The sequence below is a fragment of the Vulpes lagopus genome, chromosome 23 (assembly GCF_018345385.1).
Source record: "Vulpes lagopus strain Blue_001 chromosome 23, ASM1834538v1, whole genome shotgun sequence".
NCBI lineage: Eukaryota > Metazoa > Chordata > Mammalia > Carnivora > Canidae > Vulpes > Vulpes lagopus.
This window is the reverse complement of record NC_054846.1, coordinates 45,329,820-45,342,117: the sequence shown is the minus strand read 5'-3', so window position 1 is coordinate 45,342,117 and position 12,298 is coordinate 45,329,820. Positions and strand designations below refer to the sequence as shown.

Below are 12,298 nucleotides of genomic sequence, written 5' to 3'. Positions count from 1 at the left end.
ATATCCAATATTTATTTTAAAAACTCATACAATTCGATAGCAAGCAATCATCATCATCATCCAAATAAAAAGACCTGAATAGACATTTTTTCCAAAGAAGACATACAAATGGCAAATGAATACATGAAAAGATGTTCAACATTCTAATCATCAGGGAGATGCACATCAAAGCTACAATGAGCTATCATCTCACACCTGTTACAATGTCTATTATCAAAGAGACAAGAGGTAAGAAGTATTGGCAAAGATATAGAGAAAAGGAAACCCCTGGGGCACCCGGGTGGCTCTGCAGTTGAGTGTCTGCCTTTGGCTCAGGGCATGATCCCGGGGTCTGGGGATGGAGTCCCGCAGTGGGGTCCCCACAGGGAGCCTGCTTCTCCCTCTGCCTGGGTCTCTGCCTCTCTCTCTGCATCTCTCATGAATAAATAAAATCTTTAAAAAATGATCAAAACTAATGAAACCAACAATAAGAGAAACCGATATCGTGTGCTTCCTGAGATGATAAACTGGTAAAAACACATGCCACTTTTTAAAAAAGGTTTATTTATTTATTTTAGTGAGAGAGAGAGAGAGAGAGAGCTCAAAGAGGGGGGAGTGTAGAGGGAGGGAATCTTTCATGCAGACCCTTTGTGAGCACGTGACACAGGGCTCTATCCCATGACCCATGAGACCATGACCTGAGCCAAAACCAAGAGTCAGACGCTTTACCAGCTGAGCCCCCCCAGGCACCCCAACACACCAATTTTATGATATGCTTGCTGAAAATGCATAATCTAACTTAATCATGAAAAAAACCCAAGGCAAACCCAAATCAAGGTTTCCCTAAAGCATCCATCTGTAAAAAAAACCCAAAAAAAACAAAAACATCCATCTGGCCACAATACACTTCAAAAATGCCAATGTTGTGATAGAGAAAGCTGCTGAGGAATTGTCTCAAATAAAGGAGACTAAACAGACATGACAACTAAATGCAATTTGTGAGGCTGGGTTGTTGGATCTTGATTGAGAGAGAAAACAACTGCTATAAGAACATTATCAGGAAAATTGTTGAAATTATCATATTATCTGTATAGTAAATAACAGCATTGTATCAGTGTTGAATTTCCTGAATTTGATGATGGTACTACGGGTTTATGAGGGAGAAAAGGGTATGATGTCTAATTCTAAAATGGTAGAAAGAGAGAGACAGACAAGAGAGAAGGAGCGAGTGGAATGAGGCAATATGTTAAAACAGGTAAATCCAGATGGATTTAAAGAGTTAGTTCTTCATACCACTCTTAAAACTTCTGTTGAGTTGGAAATAACTTCAAAATGAAAAATAAAATTTAGGGCAGCCCGAGTAGCTCAGCAGTTTAGCGCTGCCTTCAGCCCAGGGAGGGATCCTGGAGACCCAGGATCGAGTCCCACGTTGGGCTCCCTGCATGGATCCTGCTTCTCCCTCTGCCTGGGTCTCTGCCTCTCTCTGTGTGTGCCTTTCATGAATAGATAAATAAAATCTAAAAACAACAACAATAACATACACCAAGAGGCAGAATGTATTTCCGTTCTCATGAACCTGTGCAGAACTTTAACTGCCTTGACCAACAGAAGACCATGGAAAAGGTGCTGCGTGACTTCTAAGGCTAGGTCTTAAAGGGCACTAAGGATGTTGCCGTGTCTGCTGGGTTGCCCACCTAATGGGATAAGGAATAGCTACGCGTGAAATGCAATAGGAGCACACTGATGAGAAAAGAGTTAATCTGTCTGAGTAGAGCTTCACAAAGAAATTCCAGGCCCCAGTACCTGCCACGTTGATGGGGGGCAAGGGGGGGGACCACAGCCCTTCTTGACCCTGCGAACATGCAGAGCCTCCTGCTTGATCTTTCCTCGGATATAATTATAGTCTGTAATTGTATAATGTTCAAGAAAACTTAATTACATGTCTTGATGATTGTGATATTGTTATATAAAAAGAAGTACATACTTGGTCTTTTTCCTTGGTTCCTGACACAGAGCTTTTAACCCTCTTGAAATTTCCTGAATGATGGGGGTGATGGAAGCATTTTCTGTTATATTATTTAGCCTCAGTCCCCAGTTCCTGACACAGAGCCCCTAAGGCCCTTGGAATTTCCTGAGTGATAGGAGCACTTTGGGTACACTAATGAGGTGCCTCTTGGCGGAGGATGGGGTCTGGTTGCCAGAAAGGCCAAGACTTGATCAGAAGCTTGGAACTTTCAGCCCCACTTCTATACCTCTGGGGAAGGAAGAGGGACTGGAGATTGAGTTCAGTCACCAAGGACCAATGATCTAATCGTCATGCCTACGTAGTGGAACCTCAATAAAAACCCCTAAATGACAGGCTTTAGGGAGCTCCTGGGTTGGTGAACACTTCCATGTGCCAGAAGGATGGTACATGCCAACTCTACAGGGATAGACGCTCTGTGCTCAGGATCCCTCCAGACCTCACTGTATATACCCCTTCATCTGGCTAATTCATCATTTATCTCCTTTATAATAATCTGGTAATAGTTAAGTTCTTTCCCTGAATGCTGTAAGTGATTATAGCAAATTATCAAAACTGAGGAGGGCAGTGATAAGAACCTGCAATTTATAGCCAGTGACGCAGAAGTATAGGAAGTCCTACACTTGCAGCTGGCATCTGAGGCGGAAACAGTCTTGTGGGGCTGAGCCCCTAACCTGTGGGCTCTGTGCCAACTCCAAATAGTGTCAAAATTGAACTGAATTGTAAGACAGCCAAATGGTGTTCAAAGAGTAAAGAATTGATTCACATTTTGTATCAAGTGTCAAGTAGTAAAATCAGCTTTGAATTACAAAATGAGTTAATACATTAGACATTATCATCTAAGACCTTAAAGTCAAAAATTTTGAAAACAACACATAAAACTGAATTTGATGTTCTCCTTCCATCATTCCAATATTGATACGGAAGACAATGAGCTGATTTAGCACAGATTTTTATACGTAGTACAAGCTTGCCCCATGTTTCCAGCAGTCCCCTTTTTATATACCTTGCTCAGCCCTGGGGATGTAATCAGCATGCAATAAATAACAACTTTTCTCTTCAGTGCCCCATGGCCTTCTGCTTTCTAAAGTCTTGCAATTTTGTAAGGCACGTCAGTTCCACATTCTTCAAATAGCACGTTGAAGATCCACCCAAACCATCCCCTTCCCCAAACATCCTTCACACATATAATCATAGCACTTAGCATTGAAATACATGCCTCCTGACCTTTAATAGTTTCATGCCATCCTCTGGAGGTTGTAAGTTCTTTATCAAAAGCCTACATGTGCTATCAAAACACTACCCCAAACCCTTACACCTTGTGCAAATTTAAGGACATAGTGTGGCTTGAGATATTTGTTGACTAACCGACTGATGCTAACATACTAGAACATCTCCTCTATTATTTTACTGAGGTTGATAACTTTTCTCTGATCCTGTACAAATTTGAAGGTAAATGTGTTTCCTATGCCCTAGTAAGGAGGAATGGCCTGGTGAGTGATGTATTATAGAGAAGATGTCCCATTTTTTTGCTGACCCAGAGCCATGTATCACTTCACAGGCCCTGGATAGGCACCGACTTCCAAAGGAGCACAGAACCGATTCCTTTGCCAAGAATGTAGACAGTGCTTATGAGCGTAGAGTCTGGAAGGAGGCAAATTCATTTCAAAGCCTAACCGTGGGATCTTAGGCAATTTAACTTCTCGAAGCATTAGTTTCAATGTCTTCAAAATGGAGTGTTAGTCCATTTTCCTCAGAGGGTTGCAGAGAGAATTATATGAGACACATAAAGCATTTAGTACGTGTACCCAGAAAGACCTAGAAAAGCATTAGTGATTATTCTTCAGAATATCTAGCACCCTCTGCATACAGTCCACCTGCTGGAGGGGATGAAGAAGAGAGAGGTGTTTGTCCCTGGTCCTTTGTTCTCCTACAGGTGAGAGGGATTTCTTTTGCTTATGTTGTATTTCCCTCTGGCACATCTCAAAAGGTACAACCATACACAAATAAAGCATGGAAACTCAAAACACAGGGCTAAACCAGCTCTTGCCAGTTCCTCAGGCACTTTTCCTCCTATTGCTGGTTTCTCTCTCAGCTAAACTTACTTCCAGATAAATTCTATACTTATTTCTTTCCTTTAATTATCATACAATTTTTGGGGAAATGCACTAGTTTTGTTCTCTTAGACCACTCGCCATAAGCTTTTTAAGTCAGCCATTGCAAGTTCATCAGAGAAGTTAACCTTTTAAAACCAGGAAATGGTCCTAGTGTTGATGTTTCTGTTCAAGGGCATTCAGACATGCATGTTATTGAACACAATATACTACTGCCAATCTAAGGAGGGAAAACAGTTTGAATTCACGAAGGGCTCAACTGTAGCATCTGTTAAGAAATGAAAAAAGACATAATAAAACTAAAAGTAACACCCCTATCATCCAGGAAAAAAAGTAGATGCTCAATCTCTACAGATTTATATTGAGATATAACTTACAGTTCATGGTCCGGAAGTGACTTGTGTGACCACATGGACAAATCACTTAACCTCTGGTCCAGCTAGCTCAATTTCCTTGCCAATTGAAATGAGAGAAACAGAAAATCCAGGTAGACTTTTGGAGAGTAAAGATAAGAGGTCAGACACTGAGTGAAAATGTGGCCCTTCAGTTAATGGCTTTGACTCTTACTCCCCGAATCACCTTTGGAATAACAAGAAAGAAAGGTATCTGGGAAGAGAGACACACAAAAGGATTGAGAAGAGAAAACAAATCTACCTAACATTGATCATTCCCAAATGACAAGCCCATGTGCCAGAGCATGGGCTCTAATTCGATGCAAAGGCCTGAGTTCTGACCCTAGGTTATCTTCAGATAATTAGTTGGCCACACCAAACCCTTGCACTCCAATGATTCATTCTGGAAAGCTCCTAAACAAGTACCAACTCAGAGATTTTCCATTCTCTTGGACTGAGAAAAGAATATGCTTTAGAGTTGCTAACAACTGGGCAGAATTTGGGGTGAGGTCATGTTTGGAACCAGGAGATGAACCAATAGCAAAGATTAATGGGGCTTTGGAAAAGCAACTTTATACAATGTGCTCATAGATCTGGAGTAATTATAAACCAATCAAAAAGAGGAAAAGAGGGCAGCTCAGGTGGCTCGGTGGTTTAGCGCCGCCTTCGGCCCAGGGCATAATCCTGAAGATCTGGGATCAAGTTCCATGTTGGACTCCCTGCGTAGAGCCTGCTTCTCCCTCTGCCTGTGTCTCTGCCTCTGTGTGTGTGTGTGTGTGTGTGTCTCATGAATAAATAAATAAAATCTTAAAAAAAAAAAAAAGGAAAAGATGTGGCTGTCTTTTACCCTTTCTGTTGTTGGCGGTCCTGTACAACAGCTGTATCTTATTGGCTTACTGGCCAATGATGATTTACAGCTGAAGTCCAAGTTTTGCTACTCCCTCCCATTGGGGGGAAAGAAAAGAAGAAAAAGAAATTAAGACAGAGTTCAGCACTATGGGAGGACTCTGAATTGCAGTGTTTTTTCAAAAGTCTGTAACTCTGCTCTTTCACTAATCAATATTTTAATGGCGTCTTATATCTGGCATGATCATGTTTGCCTCATTGGAATTTCAGTAAAGCAGTACCAGCCTTCCCCATAATCCTGGAAAGAAAGAGTAAGGTGGGAAAAACAAGAGTCTCGAGCAGTGATAAGCAATCCTAGTCTTCGTGATACAAGTGATTCATCCTGAGACCTAGCGTCCAGATGAAAGCCAAGAAAGCTCCTCCATCTTACTACTTCTCAAATATGCCTAGAGGTTAACATTAATGGTTGAAAATCAATATAGATTTTCTTACAGACTTTCTTTTACTCAACAAAGTAGGTATTTCCAATTTTAAACCCAGCACCAAGGGACACATTAAAACAACTGCCATTTCAAATGAAGGAAAATAGTAATTTGTAAAAAAGTTTTTTGTATTTGTAAAATTTTTTTTTGATACAAGCAAGGTAGGGTAGTTTTGTAACGGTTTGTAGAGTTAACTGCCTTGTATATGTATTGAGCAAAAACTATGCAAACTCTGGTGTCTTATAGAAATTTTGTCAAATCTCAAGGATGGTGGTATGAAAATCACTTTTTTCACCTCAACAGCTGCCTAAGACCAAGTTGAAAGGAGTGGGAAGGGCACAGAAGCAGTTCATTTCTCCAAGTTCAAGCCATAGTGGGCTTAAGAGAGATCTCATTTGGGAAACCAAGCAAGGTGCAGCACTATAACTACCCTGTAAGGGTGCAAGACCCCGTGTCAACTTCCACTACATGTCTAGGACCAGGGAAAACAGGAATGAGAGCAGACCTACCCTTACAGGGTAGAAGCCTGCTCTAGGCTTCTAAATCTACCACAGTAAGAGCCTGTCAGGGCTTATGACCATGATCCAGATTGGTTCCAAAACTGGCCTGGGTTGAGTCGGTTAGTGAAGAGCTATGAGTTCAGCTGGAACGACAAAGAAGGTAGAGCAGATGTCTCTTTTCTTTTAAATCTGATGACGTAGAATTCAAAGGCAGATTTGTAAAATCTATGATTCATTTAGCATACCCTACATGCCAGACATTCTGCTAAACACAACTTTATTCGATTATCCAACCATCCCACAAGGCAGGTATGGAGATACTTTACAGAGGAGACGGTGTGTTCAAGGGGGCTAAGCAATTCTTCCTCACTCACTCAAAAAAAATTGCCATATCTATCTTCAAAGTCTGTTCCATCTCATGAAACCGGTTTGCCTCGTCATATCCCCAGTTTTAATCCTTCCAGTTTAAAGCTTTCTGTTATGTGGCTGTGTAATGTCAGAAAAAGTCATTAAACCTCTTGAGGCCCTGGTTTATTTATTTATACCACAAAGGGATAAAACTCCATGATCTCTAAGATCCTCTCTGAAACTCAGGGAACCAGTTCAGAACTGTGTCTCCGCAAGGTAATAGTAGAACCACAGAGATTCTTCATGCTTGGGATGGGAAAGAGTGTTAACAACTGAAGGACTGTAGATTATTAAAAATCACTGCTGGGCATTATGGAACTTGTCATGTTCAATGATTAACTGAAATGGAAGGAGTTTGCATGTCCAGCAAAAACCCTACCCTGGTATGCAATAAAATGTCCACCCAAGAGGGAAGTGAAATAACATGATTTATCAATTGCCAGGAATGACATTCCTCTCATGTTTTTATAGAGGGCCCTAGTGTTATAATTAAGGAACTCAGTGGGGAGCCTCCACTCACTGCTTACTAAAAGAATTCTGATGTGCTTGGATCAGGGAAAGTGTGATTGTATATTTCTGAGTTTTAGTGTTCCTACCATTCCCTCTTGATATTTCAAATCAACCCCAGCTTCCCTTAGTTTAGCTCTGGTGATCTAATTTAAGCCTAATTGCTGAGCCCTCTACATACCAACCAAGTGCTCTGGGTATAATTCTTCTTACCTAGGAAATTAGCTTCCATATGCATATCTCTCTTTGTGCCCCTGAAAACTGAGTAAGATGAAAAGGGCTTGCCATTCTGTACCAGGCACTTGAGGTTAACTCATGAATATTAGCTGGGGGGGGGGGGGGGGGGGTGTTGGGTGTGTGTGTGTAATTACAATAACCCATGGCAACAATATAGTGTTTTGAAATTTCCTTGTCTAAATTCTAAACAATTTCCCTTGGATGGTCTAACTGTATTGGAAAGAGCCTTAGGTACAGATTCAAACAGGCCGGAAGCCAAGTCTGAGCTCTGCAATGTACGAGGTTTTGACCTTTGACCTTGAGAATCACGCTGAACTTCCATTTCCTCATCTCTCAAGTGTCATCATCATTGATAGCCATTTCATGGAATTGTGAAGACGCAATGAGTTTACTTGTCATGATGTTCTGAATCATGACAATAGCCACCATTTAATAAATATTTGCTTTATGTCAGATTCTGCACTGGGAACTTCAGGCACATCAATCTTAGGGGTCACTCCAACTCTAAAGTAAGTCCTGTGTTACTGTGTCTCTCTGCAAAGAATACTGAGGCATAAATAGGTAAAACAATTGGCCTAAGTTCCTCCTGCCAGGTAAACACCTTCTCTGGCTACTGAATCTTGCTATTTTTACATGCATCAGAAGAGATAGGACTCATAAACGTGCAATTTGAAATCTTTACCCTTCTGGAAAACAGTGAACCCAAGTCAGAGAAAAAAACTCTCATCAATGAAGAAAGACAATGTTGCTAGTGGTATACCTGAGGGTGAAAGAAGTAAAGGAGTAACACTGCCCCTCATCCACTCAGGATTATATCGTCCCATCCGAGAGTTACTTTGGCAGATAGTTTGATAGGAAGACAGTTAAAGGGATAGAAAGATGCACAATCACAGGACATAGGGATTCCAGAGGGAATTGCTACTGGGATTCACCTGGAGTCCTGTGGTTGCCCATAGTTCCCCGGATCCAAGCCTTCTACTCATGCCTTATCATAGGGCAGGTGTACTGCCTTTGCTTTGATGGGAAGCTTAGGCGCTACAACCCATGAGACAATCTCTAAAGACGACTATGTCATCAGGAAGGAAAAATACCTTGTGCGTTGATATTTGAAATGGAATACTATTACATTTCCCTGAGCTCAAAGAGGTCTTAAGCAGGCAAGTTCACAGATTGCTTCCAGTATCATTTAGAACATTAGTCTTAACAATAATAAAGTAACCTCAAACTAAAATTCTTTGTGGAAATGTATGATCTATGGACAATACCATGTCTCACAATCTGACACCTTTAATGACTATCCAAAAGATAAGCTCCTCCATCATCCATTTTGTTCTTAATCTTTAACACCAAAATTAATATTTGCATCAGGAGAGAAACAAATGCTCACCTCTCCTGTTCATTCCCAGATCTTTCTACTGTCTCCTCCAGAACCCCATTTTCTGATCATTAAAGTCCGGTGCATTTTTATCCTTCAAAGGGGAGTTGTCTACTACTTCATGTCTGAACTCAAACCTGGAGGTGGTTTTTGGTTTCCCAAGTCTCACTTGAAATGAAGCTTGGAGATGGGTCAGTATTCTCTAAAGGCTTGGGCCTTCTAGTATGCAATCCCAAATGCCTTTTTCTTATTGTCATCAACCAGTCCCCTCACATTCATCCCCAAATGTTAAACAGCAGCTGATTCACACTCTCTTCTCCACCCCTAGTCTTACCATGATCCTGAGTGGTTTCAGAATCAATGTGCCACAAAATCCATGCCCCACGAAATGCCTTGCCCCACAATGCTTAGACCTCTTCACTCCATCATCTTCAATTCCACTGTAATTCCGTCACCTGCATATATAACCACACCCTGAAACTTGTCCTCCAGAATTGCTTCACTGATGAAAACTTAATCTCCAATATCCCACAGCCTGACCACACAACCTAACTAAATCTCCTGTTAATTCCTTTAAACTTGTGTTTCAACTTCATAAAAAAAAAAACCAAAAAACTATTCCTTTGCGCCACTTCCTCATGCATGCATTTTTCCCTGACCAGTCAGTTCTTTCCTGTCTTCACTTCCCTTCCTTTTGTAGCCTAAACCAGCTCTTCAATCATTCTCTTAGTAACTTTTATTTTCTCTCTCCACTGTGCTTCCTCCAGATGAGTCCACCAAAATCCTGAACTTGAATCATTTCCTATATCTGCTTGTTCCCTCCCAACCTCCACTTAGGCATCCAGAAAAAGCAGGAGAAAAATTGTACAACATGCTAATACAACTCTATGATCTTCATCCTTGGCTATTACTTCTATGATTTTTCTGAGTCCATGGGTCTCTCTTACTATCATTCCCCACAAATTTGCTGCAAACCCTTACCCCACTTGAGTTACCTATCCTCTTCTTCACAGTAGATGCCCTTCCCTCTGTCTTCACCAAGAATACAAGGATCAGGTAGGAATTCCAACTTCTAATTCCTCTCCTCCCTCCACTCACAACTGAGTCTTCATCAGCATCTTTCCTACCTCCTTCCTACCCATCCCAGAGTCAGCGCTCTTTCTCTTATCTCAAACTAATCCTCTAGCTCCTATCCCCTTACTCCCTTTCTGTGACTTTTCTGCAACCCATGGGTCAAAGAAGAAGCTGCAAAATAAATTATAAAGTATTTTGAACTGAATCAAAGTGAAAAAACAACATATCAAAATTTGTGGGTGGGTGGGATTCTATAAGTCAGACAGAGAAAGACAAATACCATATGATTTCACTTATGTGTGGAATCTAAAAACAAACAAACAAACAAAAAACAAAATAGACTCTTAAGTATAGAGAGCAAATTGGTTGTTGCCAATAGGGAGGTGGTTAGGAGGATGAGCCAAATAGATAAAGGGGCTTAAGAGGTACAAACTTCCAGTTATAAGATAAATGAGTGTTGGAGATGAAAAGTACAACATGGGGAATATAATCAATAATATAATAATGTTGTATGGTGACAGATGAGACTATACTTATCATGGTGAGCATGGAGTAATGTACAGAATTGTCAAATCAATGTTATATATCTGAAACTTATATAACACTGTATGTCAATTACACTTCAATGATTTTTAAAAAATTGTGGGCTTCTATGAAAGCATTACTTAGGGGGGAATGTATAGCACTAATCTTCCCCATTAGAAAAAAAAAGATCTCAAATCAATGACTTTAATTTCCACTTTAAGAAACTAGATAAAGAAGTGCAAACTATACTCAAAGTAGTAGAAGAAAGGAAATAATAAAGATCAGAGAGAAATCAAAATCAAAACCAGAACATAACATGAGAGAAAAATCAATGAGATAAAAGGTTGGTTCTTCAGAAGAGCAATGAAATTGATAAACCTTTACACAGACTGATTATAAAAAAAGAGGAAGTAGAAGTAAAAAAATAGAGTGAAGATATAAATTACCAATTTCAAAAATGAAAGATGTGACATTATTACAGATTCTACTAATTTTTGTAAAGGATTTAGGATCATGTGATCAAGAACTTTATACCAATAATCTTGACATCACAAATGAAATGGAAAAATTCTTTGAAGATATAACGAAGTTCACTTAAAGAAATAGATAACCAGGATGCCTGGGTGGCTCAGTGGTTGAGTGTCTGTCTCTGGCTCAGGTCGTGATCCTGGGATCCAGTCCTGGGATCCCAGTTCTGAATCTGGCTCCCTGCAGGGGAGACTGCTTCTCCCTTTGCCTATATCTCTGCCTCTCTCTCTGTGTTTCTCATGAATGAATAAATAAACAAAACCTTAAAAAAAAAAAAAAACTTAAAAAAAAAAAAAAGAAAGAACCTTCATAGCCATTGATCTACTAAACAAATTGAGTTTGTTGTTCAAAATCTTTCCACAAAATAAACAAAAAACCCTCGGCCCAGATGGCTTCACTACTTAATTTTTCCAAGTATTTATGGTAGAAAAAAATTCTAATTCTATACAGTCTTTTAACAAACTGAAAGGAATACTTCCCAACTTGTTCTATATAAGCAGCATTGCCATAATACTAAAGTCAATAAATATATTACAAGAAATGAAACCAGAGCGCAATATTTCTCATGAACATACATGCTAACAAGATTTTATCATATAAACCCAATGATACATAAAAGAGGTAATACATCACAACCGAGTATGCCTTAGCCAAGGAATGCAACATTGATGGGACATTCAAAAATTATTCATGTGGTCCAAGGTTGAAAATGGCGGTGGTGGGGGTGGCTATGTCCCGGCTCTCTGGGCTGCTAGGTGGGACTGCTGGGGCAGTCCATGTCGAGTGGCGCCCGTGGAGGAGGGCTCAGCTGCATGTGGAAGGCGCACCTACTTCACAGCACTCACTTCACTCAGGAGTGAGCATGCTAAATGCCTTCCTGAAGTCCCATCATGGACAGCAAGAGAGACCTGAGTTCATCGCCTACCCCCATCTCTGCATCAGGTCCAAGCCCTTTCCCTGGGGAGATGGTAATCAAACTCTATTCCATAACTCTCATGTGAGTCCACTTCCAACCGGCTATGAAGATGAATAAAGAGAACCTGGACCACCACCCAGTGGGGACCACAGCACTGGTTTGGATTATGACTCTGCATAAGGACCAGGAAAGTATATGGGACCTGAGGCTCACCTTCCTTAGTTGTACCAAATGATGACCAGTATACTGATCTTCCATCCCTTTGCTTATGGCAGGAGAGGCTTAAATAAAAACTTGGATTGGTCCATGAGGAAAAAAATTATTCATGTAATTTACCATGTCAACAAACTAAAAATACAAAACAAAAGCATATGATCATCTTGCTGTAGAAA

The 12,298-nt window shown here is 40.4% G+C and overlaps 1 pseudogene; it reads left to right on the top strand.

Moving 5' to 3' along the window:
* The first annotated feature begins 11,699 nt into the window (after nucleotides 1–11,699).
* Nucleotides 11,700–12,023, top strand: LOC121480979 (annotated as a pseudogene).
* The last annotated feature ends 275 nt before the right edge of the window (nucleotides 12,024–12,298 follow it).